Source organism: Fukomys damarensis, unplaced genomic scaffold, assembly GCF_012274545.1.
Source record: "Fukomys damarensis isolate Sample0158 unplaced genomic scaffold, DMR_v1.0_HiC HiC_scaffold_3, whole genome shotgun sequence".
Lineage (NCBI taxonomy): Eukaryota > Metazoa > Chordata > Mammalia > Rodentia > Bathyergidae > Fukomys > Fukomys damarensis.
The window spans coordinates 22,388,232-22,411,247 of NW_022900915.1; the positions used below are offsets into that span (position 1 = coordinate 22,388,232).

The 23,016-nt window shown below is 35.6% G+C and overlaps 1 protein-coding gene across 1 annotated transcript in view; it reads right to left on the minus strand.

Annotated features, from left to right (window-relative positions):
- Fer (FER tyrosine kinase) overlaps window positions 1-23,016 on the minus strand; it is a 360,047-nt gene that overhangs the window by 328,965 nt on the left and 8,066 nt on the right. The window contains exon 2 of the mRNA XM_033767413.1: window positions 14,423-14,601. The gene's annotated coding sequence lies outside the window, so the exon portion shown is untranslated. The remainder of the gene's footprint in view (window positions 1-14,422; window positions 14,602-23,016) is intronic.

The following is a 23,016-nucleotide window of genomic DNA, read 5'->3' on the forward strand; positions in this document are numbered from 1 at the left end:
ATATTACTCAGCCAAAAAGAACAAGAAAATAGATTCATTCATAGGAAAATGGATATATATTAAAGATATACTCCTAAGTGAAATAAATAAGTCACACATGTGTAAATACCGAATAGTTTCCCTGGTGTGAATAATCTGCAATAATACATAAGATCCTCGTAAGATTACTGACATTTAGAAATGGGAAGAAAGGAGCTAAAGGTGTAGGGAAGGTGGGATGGGTAGGGGAAGGGTATCAAGGGAAAAGAAAAAATGTGAGATAATGAAAAGATGAAAATAAAGTGTTTGTAGATGGGGAGGGGAGGAGGGGGAGAAGGGAGGGCAGGGGTTAGGGGAAAAAATGAGAATCAAGATTTGTCATGTAGAGGTACAAGATCCCAACAATGAATGTAACTGTACTGTATCCCTAAAATGTACCAATAATCTCAATTAAAGCTGAAAAAAAAAAGAGTATATCCTCAATATGCATCCACTTAGCTATAAATGTCTCTAGTTTTTTGTTCTTTATAGCTGGGTAGTATTCCATTTAAAAAAAAAAAAAATACACACATCTTTATCCAGTCTCCAGTTGATGGGCAATTGGGCTGTTTCCAAGTTTTAGCTATTACAAGCTGTGCTGCTATAAACATGGGTGAGCATGTATCAGTATGGTATGATTCTTTTAATTCTTTTGGGAAGATACCCAGCAGAGGAATAGCTGGGTCAAATGAGACTTCCAATCCTAGTTGTTTGATGTACCTCCATATTGATTTCCACAGGTAGAAATGCAACAAATTTTAAAACTAAACAGGATTACAGGCATATGCTACCACACACCCAGCTAAGCAACTTTTATATTTTCCAAGTACAATGATGGAAATACTGTTTTATATGCCAAAAAGTTTAGTATGTGCTGAATATTCCCTTTCAAGTAGAATGATTAAACATATTTTATGGTCAGAAATGTTTGTTTCCTTTATGTCAACACTGATAGATTTAAATATACCTCTAAAGGTATGCTAATTTAGAAAACTCAGCAAATAAATGAATAAAAACTGTGTAAAACAGAAAATAAAATAATAAAAACAGAAAATAATTCTTCCCCTAATAGATATTTTCAGAAGCTAAAAGGTATTAAATAGAGCTTGAATTTATAACCTTTGACAAATAAACTTACCAAAATTAGTTTATGGTTCAAGTTTCTTTATCAGAATGTTTGTGTAGTAGTAAAGACTATAAAATCATTAAGTAGCCAAAGTATAAAGTGAATTATTTGAGGGGCCAGGGATTTAGCTCAGCGGTTCGGTGGCCTGCCTTGCAAGCGCAAGGACCCAAGTTCAATCCGCGGTACCAAAAAAATAAATAAATAAATAAAGTGAATTACTTGAGAGCATCTTTCATTTTACTGCTTCAATACTAACAGAAGTCAAAAACAATGACTTTCTTTGAACAAAATATTAAGTTGCCAGCAACAAGATAAAAACAGGCACAAAAGCCACTGAGCAACAAGGAACCAACCAAAAAAAAGTTACAAACCAAAAAAACTAACTTCACATGATTACAAACTGAGATCTTTAAAAAAAAAAAACTTAATAAGCAAGAATAAGTAATCAGTAATCCCCAAAGTTTAACTATGAAGATAGCATCATTTATTACCAATCAATATACACTGACCTTGGCAACTGTACAGACATAGTACTGAGTTTAAAATTCTTCCTGTGCACTTCTTATTTGAAAGTGTTTCTAACTCAATTTAAAATGAAACTTAAGTCCAAGTGAAACAGCACTGAACTGAGCAACATATTGGAATAACATTAATGGATGACAATCTTTACTGAGAAAACATTGACTGAAAACTTTGAAAGTCTATTAACAACTGAACAAGATATTTCCCTTTTAATTTATTATGTTTTTATTTTAAAAATACATTTCAAGGGCCAGGGATTTAGCTCAGTAGCACTGCAAGTGCAAGCACAAGGTCCTGAGTTCAATCCCCAGTACCAAAAAAAGAAAAAAAAAACATTTCAAGCCAAGCATGGTGATACACATCTGCAATCCCAGCATTTGGGAGGCTGAGGCAGGGAGATCACTGTAAATTCTAGGCCAGCCTGGGCTACAGAGTGTGTTCAAGACTGCCTGAACTACACAGTAAGACCCTATCTCAAAAAACAAAAAATACATTTGAAATACTGATATTTACAATTACTTAGGTAGAACAAAATAGAAAATTTTGTGAGGAATTAATATACATCAACAAATATTTATAGAGTAACCAGAAAATATAATTTAGTAATATAAAGAGAAATAAAATCTGCTGGAGATATAGCTAAATTCTAGAGTGCTTACCTAGCACATGTAAGCACCTGGGTTTATTCCCCAGTATAAAAAAAGAAAGAAGTAAATAAAATCTGGATTACAAGCTTCAAACAATTTGCAGTATAGTAAGAAAAGCTCCTGGGTAATTATAACACAATTAATTTACTCAAAATTTACTGAGCAGATGTATATTTGCCATACATATTTATTAGTTCTGGGAACACCAAGATGAATAGGATCATAGTTTTAGTCTCAAGAACCTCACAATCTACATGGAAGATAAACATGGAAGCAAGTAAATAAATACCATATAATTCAACAAGAACCCAAATCCAGACTGCTATAAACTCAATTAGAATACTGAGGAATACTACATAACATTCTTAAGGCCCACAAAGAAAAACGAGTTGAAAAGTACTACAAAGCGATGATAAAAAGAAGTACAGCTAAGTAGGGACTTAGACAAAGGAACAACCCTTTCAAATAAGCTCTGGGGGACAATGAAAAATGAAATACATGTTTATCTGAAAAAGTGTATGGTTTAGGTAAAAATGGTCAGGTTCAAATCCTAACTCCACCATTTAACAAAATGTGACTGCAATTTAATTAGCCTTCTAAGGGATCCGTTTTCTTATCCTACTTTGAAGATTCTTATGAAGGTTAAAAGAAATTAATATGTCTAGCACTGGAGAGACATTAAAAAAGTTAGTGGTAACTAGTATTTATTACTACTGGAAAGCATAACAAAGAAATAAGATAGAGGAGCAGGTAGTGGAGAAGGGCTACTTTCTAATTAGAACTTTCAAATAGAACAAAGGAACAGAGATGAGAGAAACTATGCTTACTAAAAAATAAACTGTTAATTTAAAGAAAAACAGAAAAGATTTAAAAGATTAAATATAACCATAATTCATAGCATTTTATAAATCTTAAATTCTAAACTATAACTATCTAGATGTCTCTTAATTTTTCACCCTTCCTACACAACCAATTATTATAAAAAAGTTCAGTTTTCAAATTAAAGCCAAGTTCCTTCTTTTAAAGTAAACGTATAGAAAAGTCAAAATAATTTCACAACTCCATTTGTACTTTCAAATAAGCTTACTAAACAGATACACTAACAAAATGACAATCAACAAGGTTTCATCAGTCATAAGTGGAATAAAGTAAGCAATCACTAGTACCAGTCCCTAACCCAGGTGAGACAACTTAAGAAGCCCAATCAGACAAACTTTTGGGTCATTGTTTAGAACATGAAAGAAAGTCAGTTCCACTCTTGGCTTTTTCTGTAATTCAGTCTTTTCCCTAAAAGAAAGAGCTAATCCTCATTCCTATCCCATTTATATTTGTATTATTCCTCTAGAATTCCTTTACATTTATAAATAAAATTCAAATCACTAACTTCCAACTCCCACATATCAGAAACCTGGTTCCACACAAATACAGTGCTCTGAAACCACACCCTCCCCTACATTCTAACAGCCATATCCATGAGACTGGGGGAAGCACAAGGTGGGTAACATTCCAATTCTCTAGCGAGATTTCCTAATCACAGTTCTTCCAATCTTATGCAAAAATTCCTGTAGAAAAATGGATGCAACTTGACCATAATGTTAAGTGAAATAAATCAGACACAAAATCTTAAATATCACATGGTTTCTTTTATACCCAAAATATAAATAAAGAGCAAAATAAAAGACAGATAATAAGAAACAGGAAGGTAGACATTTGCAAAAGGGAAGGGAACTAAGTGTTTGGGGTGGGGGCATGAAAAAGAATTAAAATGTGCTACAAACATATACAAAATCCCCAGGATGAATGTAATCATTATATACAACAAACGTGTACTAAAAAAATTAAAAACTTTTAAAAGTTTTTCTCCTTTCAAATTTACACCATTTAGCTTTTTGGTAAAGACTTGATGTCTTTTCCCCTTTCCTGTTATCTGTTCCCAAATCCGTCTCTAAGTCTTCCTCTGAACCCAAAATCTTACTGTCTAACCCAATTCTTATCTTCATGAAAGGAAATTTTTAACTGCTGCAGTCTTTCTCTTCTTCAAAGACCTCAAACTCAACTCTGTGTCAACTATCCATGGTTATACTCCATAGCATAAATTCAAAACAGTTTCATATCTGCAATGTAAATTTTAATATTCTAGTTTTAGGCCACAACGTACTACCTTGGTCCCAAAATAATCTACAGCCACCCACTAATCAAACTACTTTTCTGAAAATTTATCAGCTACTTTAGACTATCTTCTTCATAAGTGATCCTTTCACTTTTCCAGAATACTTCTAGGATATTTCTCGGAGTGAAATGGAATGCTATTCGTGATATGAGAACAGGTATAATTCCAAAGTAAACTAGTACACAGTGCCTCCTCTATTTCTCTAAACATATATTAAACTTATCATCTAACATCTCCTGACTTTCTTTCTTCCAGTTGCACTTTTCCTAAGAACTGACAACTCTAATTTAATTCTTTACTCCTCTTAGCGCGGGTTTGTCTGTGTTTAAAGCCTGGCTAATTCTTACTAATATGTCAATACTTACTATGTTTCCTCCTCCAGGAAGCCTTCTCAGACTGAGTTACTCTTCTTATTGCTGAGACAAAATATCCAACACCCAAAGTTAAAGGGGGAAAAGGTTTATTTTAGCTCACAGTATGTACAAGTTTCAGTCCACAGTCATCTGGCTCCAACAGAGAGCAGCCTGGCACAGAGACATGGCAGAAGAGAAATAGTCCATAGCAAGGCAGGCAGAAAGCAGCAAGCAGCAAGCTTAAATTGTGTAATGCTCACTTATTGCTTATGAATTTGTGAAACAGCTACTCATAAGGGAAAATAATACAGAACACTATAGAAACAAAAGCAGAAACTAATACACACCACTCACATACATTCATATCACAAACAAAACAAACTATGTCATACCAAACTGAAACCAACAAATAAGGAAAAAACAAACAAACAAAAACCAGGGCCAATATTTCATTTTGTGGAGGTACAAAGTGCAATAAAAATATAATGACTATTTAAATTTTAAAACTTATTACAGTATTACCTCATCATTCTTGACATTCTGAAATAGTTTTAGAAGTTCTCTTTGGTGTCTTTAGTTGTCCAAGCTGCCCTTATGTCCTGAATTGGTTGAAAACATTTACCTTTCAAGGTCATTTTGACTTTGGGAAAGAGCCAGGAGTCACACAGTGCCAAATCTGGTGAATAAGGTGGATAAGGTTACACCATCATTTTTTACAAGCCTGCCTTTCCATTGGATGGCATTCAGCAGCAGTATTCACTGAATTTTTTTATCACAACTTGTAAAGATACTCATAAAAGGCTTCCAGAAAATTACAACCATGAGACGAAGAGAAAGAATAAGTCTAATCGGGAATGAATCAAACTCTAGAAAAACAACAAAATGACAGGAAATAGGACACATTTCTCAAAAATAACACTTACTGTACTACTTCTTTACTTAAAAGTTAAAGACTGTAAGATTGGATTAAAAAAAAAAAGACCCATCTATAATTTGCCTGGGTCATCACATCTGATCTGCAAAGATAAACACAGACTGAAAGCAAAAGGACAGACTGCCCAGATTCCACCAGTAAGTAGGGGAGGCCTGCATAGACAAGAGCCCAGCCGGTGCGCACAGGTCCCAACCAGGGGCCCACGCAGACCTCAACAACTTGAACCCACAGTCCCCAGACAAAGGCCCACCTGGAAAAGAGCTGCATAGGCACAAAAGCAACAGCCAGAGGCCCACCCCAATACCATCCTTAAGTGTGTGCAAATCCCATTCAGAAGCCAGCTCAGACACAAGTAATTCGGTTCACAGTCCCCAGTCAAAGGCCCTCTAAAACAACAGCTACACAGGGAGGCAGGCCCCAGCCAGAGGCACGCCCAGATACCATCCCAAGTATGCACAGGCCCAGCCATAACCCAGCCTGGAAAACAGGGCAACACAAGGATACAGAAGGCCACCTTTCTTAATTCAGAAATTGGCACAGTGTTGAGCAGCAGAGAAAAGGCCTCTTGGTGGCTTGCTGAGAATTGAAGACCACTGCGCAAGCAAAAAGTTGAGTCAAAGAAGGAGCAGGAGGCTGCATCTCTTGAAATGAGAAGGCACATAAATAAGTCTCAAAACCAGACTCCCAGATCACCTAAGGCTACTCCAAAGGGCAATGAGATAGAACAATCTGATACTCAACCACCTGAACTCCCTGAAGTGGCAACAAAAGAGGATCTGGAAAATATGGAATCAGAAACAATTTCTCAGACAACAACAGAGATTGTGTCCATAGTGCAACTCATGATTAATAACTCTAGAGCAGACACAGATTTAAAGAAATAGGGGAGCTGAGGAATAGGATGGAATTCCAGCATAGGAAACAAATGGAATCCATAAAAAAAATGCAAACAGAATGGCAGGACATTAAAAGCTCCATTTGAAAGTTTACACAGAAGAATCAGCCAATGTGAGGGCAGAATATCAGATACAGAAAACAGGGTTGCATCTAGTGACCAGGAAAAGAAAATTTCTTAAAAATAGTAAGGGACCATGAGAAATCAACCTAGCAGCTGCTAGATGATGCAAGGAAGAATAACATAAGACTGGTAGGAGTCAGTGAAGAAACAGGAAACAGTGCAAATGACATTTAGAAAAACTGTTCACAGAAGTAATGGCAGAAAACTTCCCAAGGGAGAGGGGGGACAACTTGACATACAGATAGCCATGATTTTAAAAAAATCTACTCCTAGACATATAATAGTTAATATTCCAGAAACCCAACAGAAGAACAAAATTTTACAAGCAGTTACAGAAAAGAAACAAATCACATACAAAGGAAAGCCCATCAGAATCACAGCAGACTTCTCAGCACAAACCTACAAGGCAAGAAGAGCCTGGGTTGAAGTATTTCAAGCCCTGAAGGAAAACAGCCTCCAACCCAGAATGATGTAGCCTGCAAACTATCTTTCAAAATTAATGGAGAAATATGATACTTTTGTGACAAAGAGCACCTGAGGAACTGCATGAATACCAAATCAGCACTCCAAAAAAGTTTAAACAATATCCTAGGAAAAGACAATGAGGATCACAACCCCAAGAAGCCCAGCAGAATGAATCCATCAGCCATGACAAGAAATTAAATGCAAAGGGGGAGAATCCAAGAAAAAGAAAAAGCCATGACAAGGAAAAGCCCATACGATCAGTTTTAACCATCAATGTTAATGGTCTTCATTCAGCAATCAAAAGAAACAGACTGGCAGAATGTGTCAAGAAGCAAGATCCAACAATATGCTACATACAAGAAACATGCTTAATTCTAAAAGAAACTCAGACTGAAAGTTAAAGGGTGGAAAATCATACTTAAAAAGAAACAAAAAAAAAAAAAAAAAAAAAAAACGGGAGTAGCTATCCTATTTGCACATCAAATGGATTTCAAACCAACACTAATTAAGACAGACAAAGGACACCACATCCTTGTAAACGGAACAATCCAAGAGGAAGAGATGACAATTACAAATATATATGCACCAAATACTAGTGTGCCCAACTATATAAAAAAATGCTAACAGACATGAAAAATCAAATAAGCACTAATACAATAGTATTGGAGGACCTCAATATCCCACTGTCACAAATATAGATCAACTAGACAAAAAAATAACAAAATACTAGAACTCAAACTCTTGAATAAATGGACTTTAAAACATGTTTACAGAGTGTTCCACCCCAGAAAATCAGAATACACATTCTTCTCAGCTGTACATGGGTTATTCTCCAAACAGACCACATGGAGCTCATAGAACATGTTTAACTAAGTGCAAAGGAATTGAAGTTATGCCCTGTATCTCAGACTATAGTGATGAAATTGGAAAGTAAAAGGATAGAAAATAATACTCAAAGCAGTTAAGAGCCCAGGAGCAAGTAGGTGTAGTTATACTTAAATCCAACAAAGTGGCAGGCTTCAAACTAAAAATAGTGAGAAGAGACAACAGTCCCCACATGTAGGTAAAGGCAATAATTCATTTTTAATTGAAAAAATTTCCCAATTGTGTACCCATAACAGATATAACTGTACCACTCTCATAGAATGGCTCTGGCTTCCACTGGAACAATTTCATTCCTGTTTCTTATTCCAGACTCCTCAGATAATATTTGCTCTTAGCACTACAGCAATACATTAATCTAGGTGTAAGACCAACCATTACCATAGCTGCCCAGCAAAGGTTTTTTTGTCTTTTTGTGCTATCTCTTAGTCAAAGATTTTTATTTAATCATTTATTCATCAGATAAGCATTTATTAAATGTCTACAGTATGCTAGACACTGAGTGACATCCTAAATACACAGAGATAAGAAAAACAGGACCTGGAGCTGAGGTTATAGCTTAGTGATAGTACACTTCCCTAGCATGCACAAAGCCCTCAGTGTGACCCCCCCCACATCGTGGGACAAGGGGGGAATACTAATCCCAACCTCAGGGAGTTTAGCAGAAGAAGCAATTCTAACGCACAACACTAATTGATAGAAAAGATCTCGGTATAAAATGTAGTAAAAGCACATGAGACATATAGCCTAAGCCTGGTTGAAGTAAAGGGGAGGAAAAAGCTATACAGACCCCCCCAAAAAAATATCTACAGTAGTCCCTTCCTCACTGAAATTTTCTTTCTCAGCCAAATCATGACTCTACCTCAGTGAAAACTCCTTTAAAAAAGCAACTAGTTCTTATATATGATATTGAAGAAAACCAAATCTGTGTAGTAAATAAGAAAGTGGGCCGGGGCTTTGGCTCAGTGGTTCCACTGCCTGTGTGCAAGTGCAAGGGCCCAAGTTCAATCCCCAGTACCCAAAAAAAAAAAGTAAATAAGAAAGAAAGAGAATGCTCATAGAATGACAGCCAACACAAGTACTAGAGACAGATAGTACTTAAATCTTGTCTACTGTAGCAAGTTCTGATTGTATTAACTTCCGTGTACATTATTTATATTTTAATGTATTTCTCACTTTAAATTGTGCATTTTTCAAAAATAAAGCCATCTTTAGATGGCTGCTTTGTAATATTCACAGTGACTAGATATACATTCCTAGATATAACCAACTGGATAGAACGTGGAGATGGACAATGAAGGAAGAGCTACTGCAGACCTCTCTTTTTATTTGAATTTCAATACTGACTAGTGCCAGTGAATGAAAGATAACATAAATCTTCCAGTTTTCTTATCTTTAACTTAATGTGATCAAATAAAAAAACAAACTCAGCAGCTAATGTATCTTTAAAGTTGAAATCATATTTTTAAAAAAATGGAAAGGACAATTATTTTATCTCTAGCAAACTCAGAATTGGAACGAAAAAGCAAACTGCAAATAAGTTTATAAGTTTTGGATGAATAATTTTCTAAAAACTAAGACAATTTTCAAAAAGAGAAATTAAGTATACACTAATTCAATTCTCTTAAAAGAAAATACAGATCATGAGTAATCAAAACAAACAAACAGAAAAAAGCAGAGGACTATTTGAGAACAGAAGAGAATAAAAAAGCCTAAGAACTGCCAGGCCTGGTGGCCCGCGCTTGTGATCCCAGCACTGGGGAGTCAGAGACAGGCAAATCACCATGAGTTCAAGGCCAGCATGGGCTACATAGTGAGTTGAAGACCAGTCTTAATTACATGTTGAGAACCTGTCTCAAAAACACAAAACAAAACAAAAACAAAACCCAAAACAATGCACAAAACCTTACTGAATCTTGCATTAAAAAAAAAAAAAACAAAAAAAAACCTTTAAATAATGTAGGATAACTGGAGAGAACTTAACCACTTAACAGTTTACCTGAGCATCACTTGGGCAGTGCACTTGTTTATGTATGTCCTGAGCGTGCTCCAGCAGGTGTCATTTCAACCAGTCGGTTCTTGTTTGCACAAGATATATCTGTAGATTTATTTTTTTTCCTCATTGAGTTTATTGGTACTTTTTAGGTACACAATACAGTTACATTCGTCATTGATATCTTGTACCTTTACATGACAGATCTTGGTTCTCATTTTTTCCCCTTGTTCCTGCCCTCCCTTCACCCCCTCCTCCCCTCCCCATTTGTAAACACTGTATTTCCATTTTTTCATTTTCTCATATTTTTTTCTTTTCCCTTATTACCTTTTCCCTACCCTTCCCATTTCCTCTACACCTTTAGCCCTTTTCTTCCTATTTCACACTGTCAATTATATCATTAGGATCTTATGTACTATTATAGTTTTTGATCTGTTTGTTTTATATTGACTTTTTTGTATACTTTTTATTTAGAATGTTGTATTGGCCTTTGATGTCTGTTTCTAGTAATAAAATCTAATAATAAGTTCTGGTTTCACTAATTCTTGTTTATTTGTGAAAAATAACATATAATTTTGTGCTATAATCTATAAAAATTCATGTCGTAAGTGTATTACAGATAATTTTTATACTTCTCCAGAACTAAGTGATATTCTTTTACAGTATAAAATGGACACGTTTGGGACACTGAGACTGAATAGGAAGTGCCAAAAGATCTGCAAAGGAAAAACTGAAAAAGGGAGAAATGTTCATAAATTGGAGAGGAACAGTCTGTGTTAAAAACCAAAAGACATAAAAATTGTCTTCTTATTGTCAACTATTAATAACACGGAAATGACAGAACTTGAAAGAAATGAAACTAAAAAAATTCCAATAGTGATCAATAATTATAATAATTCTATAGATGGTTTTGACAGAGTTGACCAATATCTAACAAGCTATCCTGTAATCAAACAAGGACAAAAATATTAGTATAAAATATTTATGCACCTTTTGGACCAAAAAATATGGAACTCATTTGTTACTTATTCAAAACAAGGGAGTTTAAAAAGTCATTTAAAATTTAGGTTTGGTCTAATAAATCAAATAACTGAAATATATGTGATAATAAAATTACAATTAGGACATCCATCGCCAACATCTTCACCATTACATTCAGTGAACAGACATTTTATTGAAATTATACCACCCACAGAAAAAAGGGAAGGGCCAACACAACAGTATAAACTATGTTGCTCAAAGAAAGACAGCAATGTAAAAAGAATGTGGAAAGAGACTAGATACTACCAGATGGTAATGTTGTGTACTGAATGTTTTAAGATATACCACACACAGCAAAATTACTGATTAAAGTTGATACAATTGTCATTTTTATATTTTCTGTTATACTATCTTACAAAAATTAGTGAAAAAAGTATTTAAGTAATCAGACTGGTTAATGGCAGACCTCTTCATTTAACATTGCTATGGTTTGAATGCACTGGTCTGTCCTAAATTCATATGTTGAAATTTCACCTCAACCCAGTGTGCTACAGGGTGTAGCCCTTGGGGGATGATGAGTAGTCCAGGGATGCTCCACTTCACGGATGGGATAATGCTCTTATAAAAACAGCCTCTCTACTCCCACCCCTTCTATCATGTGAGGACACCCAGACAGTGCCCTCTGTGAGGAACAAGCTTCATGTACACCAAACCTGCCAGCACCTTGATCTAGGATTTCCCAAAACTTTGAGGAATTTTGGTCATTTATAAATTATCCAGTCTGAGGTATTTTGCTATAGCAGCATAAATGATCTAAGATAAACATGTTCTAAATTACTATTAAATTTTCTTACACATGATATCAGTATCACCATTATGCAGAAAATTATCCATATTCTCAGATACACATGCTAAAATAATTTAAGATCATTTCAATGGTTTTAAATATATAGATAAATATAACAGTCAATGTGAGTCTTCACTATCCTCTATCCTCACTTTTCCTGTAATATTAAACACTGTCAGAATGAAAGGCTGAAGAATTAGGAAGATAGCCCACAGGGAGGCCAGCAGCCTAAAGCATGAAGACAAAAGCAGCCCTCATCTGCAAAATCATGAAAATCAGCTGTGTGATCTTAGGACAGTTACATAGCCTCTCTAAATTCCCAGCTGTAAGAGAAGAAGTGGACAATATCCTAGGATAAAGCTACAACACCAAAAAGATAACAAATGAACCTAAGACCTAGGTCCTTTCCAGCTATTAAATACCATTATTCTACTACTGTACCACTTCTCAGCTCCAAGACTCAAAAGACAACCAAATGCAAAGTAGAAAAACTCATAGAACTGAAAGGATAAAACAAAGGATTTAAAATAGCCAAATGCATCTCACATAAAGCACAAACAAAAAAATATTACCTCTGCTACTTTGAAGAAAAACATATTAAAAATTCTTCAGAGAAACAAAAAACAATTTAGAAAAAAACTTAGAACAAGGAATACAGAATTAGAAAGATTTATTTCAATATCTGTGCAATTTCAGTTTGAACCAAAAATATAAATTAAAAAAAGCTGAATATAAATATGCTCTGATAAAGCCACAAAACCAAAAGATAACAAATGAGCCTTCTAGGAGTTTAGAAAGGCTAGACACTTTCAAATAAGTTTAAAATGATATACATCTAATGACAGTATGCTAGAAACTTTCCAAGATAAAATATTAATAAAACTACCTATCAGAACTTTGGGTAACAGTCTGGGAAGATTTTGGACTGACTAAAAGAATTTTCTCTTTTTAAAGAGAACAAGGGAGAGGAAGCTCTACACTCAGTATAAAAATCCAAGCCAATTATTGTCACTTTTAGAAAGACTCTGACGTGATATGAAATTAAACTCAATTAAGTCATACAGAGCTTTGAAGTTTGGCCAAATAAGCTTCGTGCTTTATTCTAAATAATATTTTAGATGTACTGTGAGGAAAGAACTAGCTGGAGCAAAAGTGGTAGCTGCCTTTTTGGAGCTGAAGCAGGATGCAAGCAACAAAGGAAAGATGAATTAATTTGAGGTATATTTCTTCTGAGTCAGAGTTCATGACACTTCAGGATTCTTTGTGTGTGAAAGAAGAAAAAAATATACTCAAGACTTCACGATTTTGACTTTTGAGCAACTCTGAATACTGATACATGGATTGGTTATGTTAGCAAAAGAAATGTAATTATAATGCAAGAAACATTACCATTGGAAATAAAGCATCTGAAAGGTCTGTAACATGTAATAGTTAATACTTTTTAATTCCGTGGAGTACTACTCTGCCATAAAAAAGAATAAACTTGAGACATTCTAGGTACATCGATGCACCTTGAGACTATACTCTTAAGTGAAATAAATCTGACACATGTGTTTAAACATTGCACTGTTTCTCTGGTATGAGAAAGAGAAAGTATAAAAAAAGTATAAATATGACCTCAGAGTCTTTTGGCATACAGAAAACAGAAGGAAGCACAGTGTTCAAGAAAAAAAAAAAATCATGCCAAGCAGTTGAAAATCTAGGATTGGTAGGAGTTCAGGTTGAGAAAACAATACAGATTGGGATCCTGTTCACCCTAAGTATTAGTTGAAAGAAATAATAATTATATCACAGATAAGAAAATTCATTAAGATAAAGAACAAGAAAAGCATTCACACAAATACAAAATGAAAGCAGCCTTTCAAAGTAGGAGACTAATCTCACAGAAAAAATACTACAAAGGGTGGGGGATGTAGCTCAGGGGTACCACACTGTCTGGCAAGCACAAAGTCCTGAGTTGGATCCCCAGTACCGAAAAGGAAAAAAATATACTACAGGCCAAGTATAGCGGCACAAGCCTTTAATCCCAGCACTTGGGAGGCTGTGGGACGGGGGCGGAAGCAGTGGTGGCAAGTCTACAGCACGCACACCACCAGCTGTGTGTTACAATTGAAGTTTTGCCATCCTGAGCTAGAGTTTGAGGCCATTCTAGGCTACATAGCCAGTTCCAGGTGAGCCTGGACTACATGGCAAAACCCTAACTCAAAACACAAAGCAAAGGGGAAAAAAAAACTATAAAATCAAAACTTATAGTTTCAGAAAGAAAAGAATGCTTTAATTAACCAAGAACAGCTGGGCGCGGTGGCCCATGCCTGTAATCCCAGCACTCGGGAGGGTGAGGCAGGAGGATCGCTGTGAGTCTGAGACCAGCCTGGGCTACACAGTGAGTTCCAGGGCAGTCTTACTACATAGTGAGACCCTGTCTCAAAAAAAAAAAAAGAACCAAGAACAGTAAAGTAATCCTACCTTATTACTAGTCATTGTTGGCTGTGTCTTAACTAAAGTAGCAGGTCCATGTTGAGGTATATATACATTAGGGATGAAGACACTTGAGAAAACATGCAGTAAAGTCTCACAGGAATGATCATAGGTCTAGCCAAAAAGCATGAACTGCAAGAAGAAATTCGAGGAATCAGATCTGTTCCCTACAGAAAAAGGAAAAAATGTACACATAAAGTATAGTAAGCTATTACTGGAAGTTAACTGTGTCAGTTTATCAGATTCATCAATCTACAAATGAGAATTCCACACTTACCTGCCTGGCCACTGCTTCCTCTCTCTCCTCTTCACTACTGTCCCTATGTGGAATGCATTTTACTCTCTCTGCCTCATATTCTCCACTTTAAAGAGGTTATTCTTGTTTTTCTTCATTTTCACAGAATAAAACTAACTTCAAGCTTAAAGCACATCAAAAGTCCACAAGGGACTACAATTGTTCAAATCCTGTTACAGACAGGCATGGCAGCACTGTCTGCAATCTCAGCACTCAGGAGTCTGAGGCAGGAGAGTCACCAGGAGGAATTCCAGGCCAGCTGGGCTACACAGTAAGTTCAGCGAGCCTGAACTACATAGTGAGACCCTGCCCCCCGACCCCAAAAAGTTACATACTAAAAAAATAATTAAGTATGTAAGGAAAAAATATTTCCAAAAACTGAAGAAAGTCTGAGAAATATTTTCCCAGCAAAACACACACTTTCTCTGTTTCACATGTCTTACTATGCCAATGTATGAACCTTGAATTGGTAGTCCTCCCCTCAATCCTTGAAAGAGTGGTTCTTCTATGATGTTTCTTGGTCACTGGTTCTTTTTTATCACTGATGTCAACGTACAGTCATCCCTCAGTATTCATGCAGGATTGGTTCAGTACAGATGTAATTTTTAAGGAATATTTTTGACTCATGGTTGGTTGAATTCATAGTGGTACATGCCAACTGTGTGTCATTTAAAACCCTGTTCTCATCTTTTGCCTTGTGCTCTCCTGTATCTAATCCTGACTTCCTAGTTCATTATTAGCTCTCTTCTTCTTCCAAACTTTTTTGTTTTCTATTCTGTTTCCTGTCTTTTCCCCACTTCTTTGACTTTCACATGAATCAAAAGACATGTCATAAGTGTTACCAGAAAGATCACTCCTTTCCTTCTGATCAGGAAACTAATAAAAAAACGGATTGTCTGTCATAGCTGATACCAGTCTTCTACTCTACTAATGTTTTTGCCCATTTCCATAGGATTCCTTTTTGTCTCCAAAAAAGCATTTTTATTTCCTTCTAGATTTGGCAAGTGTATTAGTCATTTTCACTAGGACACAATACCCAACACCAACAATTTAAAGGAGGAGAGGTGCTTCTGGCTCAGTTTCCAGTGGGTTCAGCTCCACAGTGGACAGGGCATGTTGGAAGGGCAAGAGAGAGGAAAGCTCCTCATCCCATAATCCAGGAAGCACAGAGAGAAGGGAGGAGCCAGTGACAAGAATACACCTTTCCAAAAATGCTCAGCATCTTTGGCCATCAATGCAATGCAAATCAAAACAACACTGAGATCCCATTTTACCGCAGTAAGAAAGGATAGCATCAAAAAATCAAAATCAAGAAATGCTGGCAAGGCTATGGAGGAAAAGGAATCCTCCTACATTGCTGTTAAGAATGTAAACTAATGCAACCACTATGGAAATCCATATGGCAATTCATCAAAACTAAAAAGAGAAATTCTATTTAACCCATCTATACCTACAGAATCCTCCCAAAAGAGTTACGTTCATATCCATGTTCACAGCAGCCCAATTTGTAATAGCTAACTTACAGAAGCAGCCTATGCCCATCAACAGAAGAATGGGTAAAGAAAATGTGTTAAAGATACACAATGGAATACTTCTCAGCCATAGAGAAGGATAAATTTGAGACATGTGTAGTAAAATGGATGCACCTTGGGTCCATAATGCTAATATATAGAAGGCTAAATACTGAATGCTTTCTCTTATATGAGAAACACAAAATACAAATAATTTAAAGAGCAAAATAAAAGAAAGACAATAATAAACAAGGAGGTAGATCTTGTGGACATGGGAAGGGGCCTGAGATGTGGGAAAGCAGGATGAGAGCCTATGTAATTGGAGAAGTTGGTGGGGACAGATTAAGGTTTACTAGGAAGTAGTCACTATGTATTTTTCAATGTTGTGCATGAAATCTTTGCTGAGTTCTGATAAGGATGATATCTTGTAAGTAATAGAAGGAATTTTCTTTTGCAAGAAACCCTTCTCTTGTCATTAATCTGTGTGATTTGGATGGCACTAATTGTTCACACACTACAGTTTCTGCAGTAGGCACACAGTATAGGATTTTAGAATCCGCATATTCCTTCCCTTGAGCAGTAGTTCAGGAATGAGTACAGGACCCAACTTAGATAGATAACTCTGAATATTGCCCAATATTTTTCTTTTTATTTCTGTATTGGAGATCAAGCCCAGGTTCTCGCACGTGCTATGCAAGTGCTTTACATCTGAGTTACATATCCAGCACCCCCAACATTTTTAAAGGGACTAATCAGGAAGGAAAGTTCTTTTTCAGCTGAAGTTGCTAAACTGAAAGAACATAAGTACCTACTTGACAATGAGCCAACACAGCAAAAGTGCCAACAGTTGGAAAGAGAAATGGATAAAATTCTGAAAACATTCTACCCCTAAATCTGAGTTCAAGTGTGAACAGATATAGCTTCTGGAATTTAGAATTACTACTAAGAAACACTTTTCTCTAGATTTCTCATGTCCCCACACAGTCACTGACTTCTGAACAAAAAGTACAAAGATACGTGCATAAGAGAAAAACTTGAAAGCTAGAGTGGTATCTTCCTAAATATAGAGACCTCCAAAGACCCTCTCTCCTATCCCTCCCTGGAGATATTTATTTATATCCTATGATAATAAACCTAAATAAACTTTTCCACTTCTCTGTGAAGGTGATCTGCTATAAGTAATTCTTCTGCTGCTGAGGAGGATAACAAATAGCCTGTACAAGCTGAGTCTCCTAATTCAAGGATCCTCTCCTATGATACAGAATCACTAGATACAGAGGTAGATATCCAAAAGCTGGCAATGAAATTAAGGCAGTAATAAAATATCTACCACCTAAGAAAACCTCAGGAACTGACAGGTTCACTGCTGAATTTTACAAAACCTTCAGAGAGGATATAATGCCAATACTCTCCAAACTTTTTAATGAAATTAAAATATAAGGAGTACTCTCAAAGTCATCCCTGGAGCCTAGTATTACCTTAATTCCAAAACCAGAGCAAGATCCTTCCAAAAAAGAAAACTACATGCCAATCTATTTAATGAACATAGATGAAAAAAATCCTCAACAAGATACTGGCAGATAGAATGCAACAAATCATCAAAAAGATCATATAGCATAACGAAATAGGCTTCATTCCAGGGATGCAAGGATGGTGCAACATATGCAAATCAATAGATGTAATACATCACATAAACAGAAGGACAAAAATAACATGATCATCTCAATAGGTGCAGAGAAAAAGCCTTTGACAAAACACAGCATACATTCATGATAAAAAAAAAAAACTAAAGGAAAGAGGTATACAAGGACCTTATCTCAATCTGATAAAAAGCCATTTTTGGCATACCTAATGCCAAGATCATATTAAATGGAGAAAGAGTAAAAACTTTCTCTCTAAAATCAGGAGCATGACAAGGGCATCCACTATTATACTGTTCAATATACAGTACTTGAAATATTAGCCAGAACAATTAGGCAAGAAAAAGAGATAAAAAGACTTTGTAAAGGAATGAAAGAAAACAAATCTTCATTATTTCCAGGCAGCATGATCTTCTACATAGAAAACTCAAGAAAAATCCACCAAAAGGACTCCTAGAATATCAAAATTCAGCAATGTAACAGGATACAAAATCAACACAAAAAATTGAATAGCATTCCTCTATACCAATAAGGAAACTCACTGAGAAAATTAGAAAAACAATACCAGTCACATTAACATCAAGAAAAATTAAATACTTAGAAATTAAATGAACCAGGAAGTAAAACTTCTACAGTGAAAATTATAGTACTCTGAAAAAGAAGAGCAAAGAGGATATTAGAAAATAGAAAGATATCCCTCACTGTTGGATGGATAGAGCCAATATTGTCAAAATAGCCATACTCCCCAAACTGAAATACAGATTGAATGCAATCTCAATCAAAATACCAACAGCATTCCTCACAGAACTAAAGAACACAATCCCAAAATTCATACAGAACCAAAAGTGACTAGAATAGCAAATGCTATCCTGTATAACAAAAGAAAAGCAGCAGGCATTACAATTTCAGATTTTAAGTAATATTACAAAGGTAATAAATAAATAAATAAAAATAGCATGATCCTGGCACAAAAACAGACATATAGATCAATAGGACAGAACAGTGGATGAAGAACAACAAGCATATTCAGTTTGTCTTTGACAAAGGGGCCAAAAGCATCACATAAACAGGAGGACAGAATTTATTGAACATCTCAGTAAATGTACAGAAAAAGCCTTTGCCAAAATCTAACACACATTCATCATTAAAAAAAAAAAAAAAAACCCTGAAGGAAAGAGGTACAAAAGAACCTTATCTCAATCTGATAAAAAGCCATTTATGTGCTATAAGAAAGACAATCTCTTTAACAAGTAGTGCTGGGAAAACTTGCTATCTACATACAAAAAAGTGAATCTAGGTTCATACATCTCTCCATGTACTAAACTAAAATCAAAATGGATCAAACACCTAAAACAAAAACGATTGACTGGAATACAGAATAGGTAACACTATTGAAGTCATACTCGTAGGCATAGACTTTCTTTCTCTCTCTCTCTTTTTTTTTTTTTTTTTTTTTGGTACCAGAGATTGAACTCAGGACCTCGCACTTGCAAGACAAGCACAGTGCCACTGAGCTAAATCTCTGGCCCATGACTTCCTGAATAGAATCCCAAATGTGTAAGAAATAACATCAATTATCAACAAATGGGATCCTATCAAATTAAAAAGCTTCTGTACAGCAAAGGAAAACAACCAACAGAGCAAAGACAACATACAGAATTAGAGAAAAAAAAATTGGCAGCTATTCCTCAAACAGAGGACTAATATCTGGAATATATAAAGAATTCAAAAAAATAAGATCTCCCAACATAAAAGACCCAATCAAAAAATGGGCAACTGAAGTAACTAGACATTTCTCAGAAGAAGCACAAGTGGCCAATAAATATAGGAAAAAAATTTTCAACACTGCTGGCCATTAAAGAAATGTAAATTAAAACACCACAAGTCCATCTTATACCAGAAAGAATAGCTATCACCAAGAAATCAAGTAATAAATGCTGCTGAGGCTGGGGGACAGCGGGGTGAGGTGACACTTCTACAGCATTCGTGGGGCTCTAAACTGGTACAACTACTATGGAAATAGGTATGGGATTTCTCAAAAAACTAAAACTAGAAATTCCATTTGATTCAGCTATTCCCTTTTTGCATATCTTCCACAAAGAATTAAAAACATCATATTACAGTGATACATATACACCTATGCTTATAGTATCACAATTCATAATAGCTAAATCTTGGAATCAACCTATTTGTCCATCAGCAGATGAATGAATAAATAAAATAAGGTATTTATACACAATGGAGTACTGCCGTCACAAAGAAGGATAAACCTGATTCATATGTAGGAAAAGGGATGCATCTTGAGACCATAATGTTAAGTGAAATAAATTAGACATACCAAGTTTAAATAGCATGCAGTTTCTCTGGGAGATTATAATGAATATTTTTGGGTCCCTCTTCCCATGGTCATAGTACTTTTTTTCTTGCAGTGAACCATTTGCATCTTACCTCTTGGTCCAGGTAGTTTAGACATGGCTGAACACATTCCCTATTCCCACTATGAAAAGTTAGCACCTCATTCAGATCTGACTTATAATCACATTGCAACCCACCAACTACAGGATCAAGGATGGAGAAAGGACCGATTCCACTCAATGAAATACAGCCAACCCAGGACTAAGAGTAAAAAAGTCCTTTTTATGACAGTCTTCCTTAAGTGTGAGAATTCAAGCCTACATCACCATAAGCTCCACATGGACTAAACACAAGAGAAAACCATATGTATCTCAGTGTCCTAAGTAGAGCAGGGGTTTTGTCTTGTGCAAGATACTCCCAGTTTGCAGATGAGAAAGAAGCATGCTGTAAGATAAGTTATTTGTCTAAACCCATACAACTAATCACTAGTTGCACAGATGTAACACTAGACAAGCCTAGCTGTAACATCCTTACTCTTCACTAGGCCACACTCCCTCAGGAAAAGTCTACAAAATCTCTATGTTTTGTAATTATTTGAAGCTTTAAGTTCAATTCTTACATGGAGTGAGTATTCTACTAACATTTGGAGTATGACCAAAAATAGAACAAACATATGTCTTCCTTGCTTTCTGTCCCATTCTTGTAATAGCCTTGTCTCTTTTCTGACATAAAACATTTCTGCCTTATTTCTATATGTAAGCTTCCTTACGGGACATGTCCATTTCTTTACCATCTTCAACTTCTTCCAAAAATCATGGTAATATTACTCCCTTATCTCTTAGAATACCAATTCCCAGGATATGGTAAAAACAAGAACCAAAATACAGGTAGGAAATCAGCACTTTAGAAAAATGCAATTACCAAGTCTAGTTACTCCTCTGTTATAAACGACTATAAAATCATCTAAAAAGGATACACGTATTATCCCAGAAATTCTGGTACGTATATTAACATATAAAGATATTTCAGGGTGATCAAGATATTCAAATTATGTATATCAAGTGTACGAAGCCAGGTGTGGTGCTGCACACCTGTAATCCCAGCGCTTCAGAGGCTGAGGAACAAGGATTGCCAGGAGTTCCAGGCCAGCCTGAGCTACATAGTGAGATCCTGTCTCAAAAAAAAAACAAGCAAAAGGAAGGCAGGGGAAGGAAGGGGAGGGGAGAGGAGAGGAGGAGAAATAAGTTTGAAAGAACTAATTAACTTCTAAAAAGTAGCAACTATTAACAAACCTCTTTCAAATATTTGCAGGTAGCAAGGAAGGGAAAAAAAGAGAAGATTTATGACATTTTCAAGAAGGATTTTTGACAAAGCTCGAACATTCAGTGAAAATGCTTCACACATTAACTTGTTTCCCTAGAAGGTGTGATGAACTGATCCACATCCACAGACACTGAATTCAACATTCTGTTTTGAAACATATTCAAAAATGTCCATTTTTCTGGCGAAGATGCACTATTCTCCTTAGACATGTTTAATTTCTATTTTTTAACAGCTGGCTTCCTTTACTATTTCACAAAATAGTACAGGACAATATCAGACAGAACAAACCCAAAGTGAGGTGTACTCACTGCACAGTTAGCTAAGGTCTTACGGTCTCACTTCTAACATGTAAAAGAAAGTTATCTCAGCAAAACTGCAAGCATTTCAACATGAACTTTTAGAGTCACTCCCAAATTAAAATTACTGTTATATCAAAGATTAGGAGTTCACTATACTTAGATTTTTACCATTTATATTTATTTCAAGTTTAATGTACAAAAGATCTGAATTCAAACTCCAGGGTCACTTTATAAATACCTGGATAAACAATATGACCTAAGATTGGTTTCAGATCACAAAAATAACAAACCATCCAATTCATAAGGTTGTCATAAAGATCAAAAGACATGTACAGGGCCAGGAATGGAGCTCAGGAGCGCAGCACCTGTCTGGCAAGCATGAGGTCCTGGGTTTGATTCCCAGTACAAAAAAAAGAAAATGTACAAAAAGTGCCTAGTACTTTTAGCAGGCTCCACAGAAACTGTTTAGCACATCCACAATATATCAAAAACTATATAACTTACTAAAAAAAAAATCTACAGACAGAAACCTAATACTTTGTAGGTTAAAATGTTGAGAAGTGAGAAAAGAACTGCACATAAATAAAACTGTGTATATATCTTTATTACAGGTATACTTACTGTGTATATGTATGTGTGTGTGTGTATGTGTGTGTGTGTGTGTGCGTGTGTGTGTGTGTGTGTGTGTGTATGCTGGTAGACGTGTTTGGAGGAAGATATCAAAATCAGCCTCCTACTTTTTTATAAATTTTTATTATACATAAATCTAGATAAAGATTCTCATGCTTCACCAGACAAACTGCCTATAAATAACATACTGTGGCCTAACAAGTTGTCATTAATAACTCTTAAACAACTATATTGCTTAGTTCCCTTTAATAACTCTACAGTTGCTAATTTATTCAACATATAGAAAGTATAGATGAGAGCCAGGGATTTAGCCCAGTGGCACCACACCTGCAAGGTCCTGAGTTCGATCCCCATTATGAAGAGGAAAAAAAAGTATAGAGACACGACAAAGTGATGGTACTTAACAAAAACAGATTTGTGATAAACTCTGAATAATGGGAAATGTGACAATAAGGGGACTTGTCACTTTAGGAAGTCTACCTTATACTACAGACCCTATAGTAAAGCAAAAAAAAAAAAAAAAAAAAAA